We start from the raw sequence: 7,231 nt of genomic DNA on the forward strand, positions 1-7,231 counted from the left end.
AGTACGGGGAGTGTACGCATGCCATTAATACGCAGTTGAGTCATGAACAAAATCCTCATAAACATACAGGTACATACACACTCGCAAAATCAATAAAATACCATTGCCTAGGTTACGATTATTTATTTTGTTAGTGCAAAAATTCAAAATAGTTTGTCGAAAGTATATAATACCATACTTAAAAAAAATGTTTCGTATTCCCTATGTAGTGACAAATTAATACTATATGTATTATATACTCTACTAATAATATAAGTTATATTATAATACACAATTATAATATAAGTATAAAATTCGTATGCTGCAGGAGCATCTATTTAGGTATTAGGCAACGATGTGAGCAATCATCTTCTCCCCTGGATTTATATTTAATAACTTATGGGTGTATAGAGTAACAACTAACAACCTTTATATACCTTTTAGCCGGAGTGGCTTAGCTAATAATCGTAAAATATATCAATAAAATACTTATGAATCTATGATATAAAAATCTAGCAAGGTTTCAAAAGGTATATGCTGATTGGTGTGCGGGTGGTTGCAGGTGAAGACCCCTACGAGTCTATTGTGTGTATATACTTTTTCTTTCCCACATCCCACCACTCACCAGTAATGAACTTTAAATTTGTAAATTAATTTCGGTTTGTATTTGAATATTATACTTAATACATATTTTATAGATACAGGTGTACTTATAGTATAATAGGTTTTACCTATGTCGATAATCGGTGTGTAGTTCGTAGGTCTGCAAAATTAACGAGAAACGGTCATAACGGTCATAACTGTCAATGCCAAATATAAATAAATTATTCGACGAATTTTGTGAGTATTTTTGATGAAGTAAGTTTAATATTATTGTGTTTATAATAATTATGGCCAAATCTTGACATTGAAAAATAGACTCTAAACAGTCTAAACCTCTAAACCACTACATAATATTATTGTCTTGCCAAGATGAAACTAATATTATATAATATATAGTATAAACACTATAATACGTTTTATGAAATATACGAATAAACGACGGTTCACCATCATGATTCATATATATATATACATATTGCATATGTGATATGACTACTATATGTATAGGTCATAAGTGTATAATATATAATATAAATCCCCAGCAGTTCTGCAGAAATGTATAGTGTATATATAGGTGCTGTATATTTACAATCTTCTGGAAAGTATTATATCATTTATATCTTATTTAAAAGTTATCCAAAATAAGTATTTGAATACTTATGAAAAAAATATAGTATATATTCAGAATAATATAGGTATATTCAAATAAGTGCTTAAAAATGTATTTCAATACTTTTCAAATATAAGATATTTTTTTCCATATTTAATAGATAAAATATACGATAGTATTATTAAAGTAATTCAGTTTTAAAATTATATGCTGTATATTTGAGTAAATAATCCCTTAATTACATTATATTGATATACCTAGTGTTGTAAAGTATTTGAGTAAAAGTATTCAAATACTTTTTTAAATACTTATTATTTTGAAATATTTAAATTGTATTTTAAATAGGTACTTTTTTTATTATTAAATACTATTTTATTGAATACTTTTTTTTTTTATTCATTTAATTCTTAATTTGTTTCTGTTTGTAATACTTGTTAAATAAAAATACCTTGCCATTGTCGTCATGCTTCAACGTTATAAAATTTTTATATTAATCATTTTTCATTTATGGATAATTCGATATCGGTTTTGGTTTTAGTCAATTAAAAAATAACGAACATATTCAGCATTTTGAATAAATAATGTTTTTAAAATGCAATACTCAAATTTTTAATTAATATACCTAAATACCAAGAATTAAATTGAATCGTTTTTTTTTTTTGTATTTGAAGATTATTTCAAATACTTTAATATAGATAGTATTTACTATTTGGATGGTATTTTAAATACTTTATTTCATAAGTATTTGAGCAATTACTATTATTCCAATACATTTTAAAAGTATTTTTTATAACACTGGGTATACTTCTACCAATATAATCGTATTAATACATAGTGTATGGTACATCAATTAAAAATTCATATTTTATGCGTGCATTAAATATAAATAAGAAACGAGTTATTTAATATGTTAAATGGCAAATAAATCAAAAAACTGTGATTATCTATATAATATATAAATAACATATAATATGTATAATATATATTATATTTTATTATTAAAAATGTTCCAGTTATATGTAGTATATGCGTGTATACTTTTTCAATTCATCATTGCAGTAATTTCTGTATAAGTGTATGAGTTATACAATATAATGCTTTAGTGCAGGTGTAGACGGTGTTATGTCTATAGATATTATAAATATTATACACACTAATAAAAATTATAATTATGTAACCATGCTGTATTATATATTAGTTTTCAACAAATAAGAATTTTAATTACCGATAATATAATTTTTGATTATCTATTAATAAAATATAAATAAACTATTAGTAGGTATATAAAGCTACACCGGACTATGTACATGATATGATTTGTACTGGGACTAATTCCGTATTAGAGATGGATAAGACAAGTGTTTAGTGTTATCAAAATATTTTACTTATTCTTAAAATAAATAATATTGGAAAACAAATCTCAAGGAGGAATGTACACCAATCCACGTGGCTTCTGATATAGTGCACATTATGTTGCTGGCCTCAATATTAACAGGAGCAAACAAAATTAATTTAAGTATGTTTTATGTGCACCTTGTACCTAAATATATATATAATATAAAAAGGGGAAGACTCGTCATTATACAGTATTTATCTCTGTCATTTAAGTAATTTCATTAATTTAAGGATTTTTGAATAATAAATATAAAATTTTAAATTTGAACCAACCTCAAAGCCACTTAATCATCGTCTTTGAATCATCTTTAGTCCCTAGATATAAGATACAACCTTGGCCTTAACTAGGGTTTAGAATACTAACTATCTATATTTCACACGTTGAAAATAATTAATAGATTACCTAATATAACCAATACATTTAAAGTAAACAGTTGTAAAATTGTTGCAATTTCTTGAATAAATTATTCAATTATAATATAATATTATTAAATACTAATTAGTGTATGTATAAGTTTAAACCCCATATGTTTTTTTTATTGATAATATATCCGAAAGGTGTTTTTATTTAAAATATATAAAGTTAATACCATATATTTGTACCTACATTTCTACGTATACTTGTTCTAAATTTTTTAATTTTTATAAATTAAAAATATAACGTGGAACATTTTATTTTTAATATGAAACAATTAATGATAAAATACACAAATGCTGCAGTTATTGAATATTTTTATAATTTTAAAACACAATTTACACTATTATTACAATTATACAATTAAAAAAAATACATGTGGTAATAATTATAATACTTAATTATAATATTTCTACCCATGTGTAAAACTTTGAACGTTGAAACATTATTAAAATAATTGCGTGTAACTATGTTGCCATATCAATGTGTTTCTCATTCGAATAGTGTATAGTGTATATTGTACTACTATACACTTGTTTCTTTAGAATACCTGCAAGTCTTAAATATTGTTTTTAATCAGATTAGTTCATTTTGTGTATATTATCATAATATTACTATTATCGTTTTTATAGCATAATAATAGGTAACGGTCAATTGTTTTACGCGGTGTTCCCACATACTTGATACTACCTATTATATTAATGTAGATTTATGTTTTACATTTAAATGAGGTGCAGTAATATTACATATAGTAATTAATATTATACTATATTCTACTTGGTAATTCACTAATTAATCGGCAAGCATGCTAAACTCTATTTTTCTTTTGTTAATAAATTTATTAAAATTCTGATTTTTGGAATTTTTAAGTAGACTTAAAGACCTCCATATTTTCAAATGCCTACTTAGATTTTCTTATACCACTTAAGTATGTAGTATCCTGTGGTAATAAACATAATTTTTTTTTAAATATTAGAACTAATCTTTTTTACTATATGTTTTTATAAGTATAGATGATTTTTTTTAAATGTTGATGTAAGGAATATTTAAATTGTTATTCAAACGAATAGTTTATGAGTTATTAAAATGTATAAGTACTAAGGATATTAAATAATGATTAATAGGTAACAACAATTTAAAATAGATATGATATTTATTGTAGTATAGGTACTCACTAATCACTACACTGACAATTTTTACGAATCACAAAATTTTAATATATTAATATAAATTAATATAATACTGTTTTAAAATTTTCAAAGCTTCACTTGATAAGGTATCTTTCAAATTGACTGAACCTAATATCATGGTCCATCATGGATCTTTAATATGCTTAATATACATAACGTTAAATTACTTAAAAGCTACTCGTTCGAAATTTGATTTAGATTCATATTGCCACATACCTTTACTTAAATGGTAGGTATAAACCTACCATATTTTTAAGTATATTTAAAAATACCAGTTAGAATTATAACAAATGTATAATTTAATGAAAAAATTAGGCACTTGCTTATTGAAAGATTCTGTATAGGTATTAGGTACTGTATAGTTCCTAATGAAGTTAATAATAATATTTTTATATACATAATAAAGATATATTAAAGTATACTTATTAGTGCATTTTGATTGTTAAAATCACAAAAATATGTAGGCAGATACATTTTATTATTATATAGAATTTCATAAATATATTTGAAATATGTCACTGTCATTTAATCGTTTTATTGTCTTGTTATTATAATTATGATGTTTCTTTTGAGATATTTATAGCAATCTATACACAGAAATTCGTTTTAAGCATAAATAACTGTATGTCATAAATAACATATAATATACCTATAGATATTATAATATCTAAATGACTATATGAGCATCATATCTATATACATATTATAGCCACTTGTAACTTGTAAGTGGTAGTTATACATGTGTCTATTTTATTTATAACTAATATTGTAGTAAGAGGTTAATAATTAATAATTATTATTTCCGTAATTTCATTAATACCAAATATATAGCGGTACACATTTCAGAGCGGGTAATCAAAAATTAACTCTTTATTAAAAATAAAATTAAAATATACACAATTGTGTATTGTAACATTATTTTGTATTATAATAGGGTACTTTGATTCTTTTTAGAATGATTTTTTCTAAGTTTTTAGAAAATGTTGAGTGGAAATTTATGGGGCAATGTGTTGTATAAGATATTGTAGAATAATTACTTGTTTTTAAGATAGGAATTATGTCATTATTTCAGAATGTGGAAAAATTTTATAGTATTACCTTTTTTGATGAGTTTTTTTATGAATTTTTCATAATTAATAATTCGTCTGACGGAACAGCAAAATGTTTTAATCAAATTAAAATTTATGAAATTTCCTAAAAATATTATTAAAATTCTATAATACATGTTACATCTCTTATTATAATAAAGAAGAAATATATCAAAGTCCAAGTCATAATATCAAATACAAAAAGTCCAACCATGTATTGAGAATAAAATAAAATTATGTTTTTCCAAAAGTGAGATTTTTAAAACAGCAATATTCTTTATTGGACAAAACAATATACACGATACAATAATACACAATAATAATGTGTTTACATAATGTTTTCGGTATGGCAACGTAATAACCACGCGGAGAGCGGAATTGTATTTATATCCAAATAAATGATTTTAATGATTATTAAAATCTACATTCTGTAATCGTATGTAATCGATTACACTGTTGTATACTGTAGATAGACTTAATTTGTTCTATGTTCCATTAAATATTAATATGCCAAAAATATCAACCAACAACATAAAATGTTACTAATAGTGGTATAATAATTGTGTCTACTGTCTACTTATTTCATAAAATTGTTTTGGGATGCAAGGTGCAATCATTTTGCTCCTCATTTACATGTAAATAGTAGAAATCTTTAAATTTTCTAAAACAATGAAAAAAATGCATTTAACATAATTAATAAGATAAAAAAATTTTTTCCTCAAATTGTTGCATAATAAAGTATATTTATTTCACGTTTCTCTGTTGTATAATATTATGTTGACGTATTGTCAACGTTATCGCATTATCTAGTTTACAAAAATAACCCTATTTTATTATTTTATGAATTTATTATGAATACAAGATTGTCCTCTCATTATTTTCTTCAAATACCATTTTTTAACGAACAGTATGGATGCTTACATACAATTCAATTCGAAGTTAGAAAATTAATTTTAAGACTTGCGTAAAAATAAACAACTATAATACCGTGGTTTCGATTTTGATGAATAAGTTATTTTATATTCCTCTCCCTAGTTTTTTATTAAGTTGTGCCACTGGCTATACTAGTGTTATGAATAGACGAAAATATGATGTATCTAAATAGTGCTATGGACCATAGCCTATGGTAATACTATAAAAATATACAACAGGGATGTGAATAGTCATATAGACTTGAAGACTTATATTGTACAATTATTAATTGTAGTCGCTAAATTTTAAAGTATAGTAGTACTAGTAACCGAGCCAAGTTTAATTATTTGTATTAAAAAACTTCGCGGTCAAATACAAACAATTATAAATATTTCCGCACTAATGAGTATTGACGTAATTTAGAGGTCTATACAATAACCTATCTAGTATGTATAGTATCGTACTATCGTGTATCGTACGGACTTAAGACGAGAGTATCCCTCGCGTACAAGAGATGTATAAGCCCGCACAATTAAACCCTGTGTGGCTGGGCCATTAACAGAATCCTGTGCCTATATTGAATATATTTAGTGGCATTATAGACTATAGTGACACCAAAACTAAATAACTACGGACGACATGTAAATAAGAATACGACTGCTAATAATATTATTATAATATGATGAAGGACGAAAAAAAATTACAATAATACGATAAACAAAAACAAACAAACGAATAATAATAAACTAAACGTCGTGCGGGTGGGTAGGTAGCGGCTATAATAGTATTATAGTGACGGGACGGTGATCGGGTGATGGGCACTTGTAGGCCTGTAGTTGTGTATGTGTATTGTGTATACCTGTAGCGCGCGCGCTGTATTCATTGTTTTAAAACGGCGAGTGGCGACGGACGACGACGACGACGACAACGGTCTAAAAACCTAGGGCAGGAATTCCGTAGCCGTTCGTCGTCGGAAACGAAAAAGAGTGGATGAGGAGGAGGAAGAGAAGAGGTAGAGAAGAAGAAGACGACGGTGATA

Source organism: Rhopalosiphum maidis, chromosome 1 (genome assembly GCF_003676215.2).
Source record: "Rhopalosiphum maidis isolate BTI-1 chromosome 1, ASM367621v3, whole genome shotgun sequence".
NCBI classification, from domain to species: Eukaryota; Metazoa; Arthropoda; class Insecta; order Hemiptera; family Aphididae; genus Rhopalosiphum; species Rhopalosiphum maidis.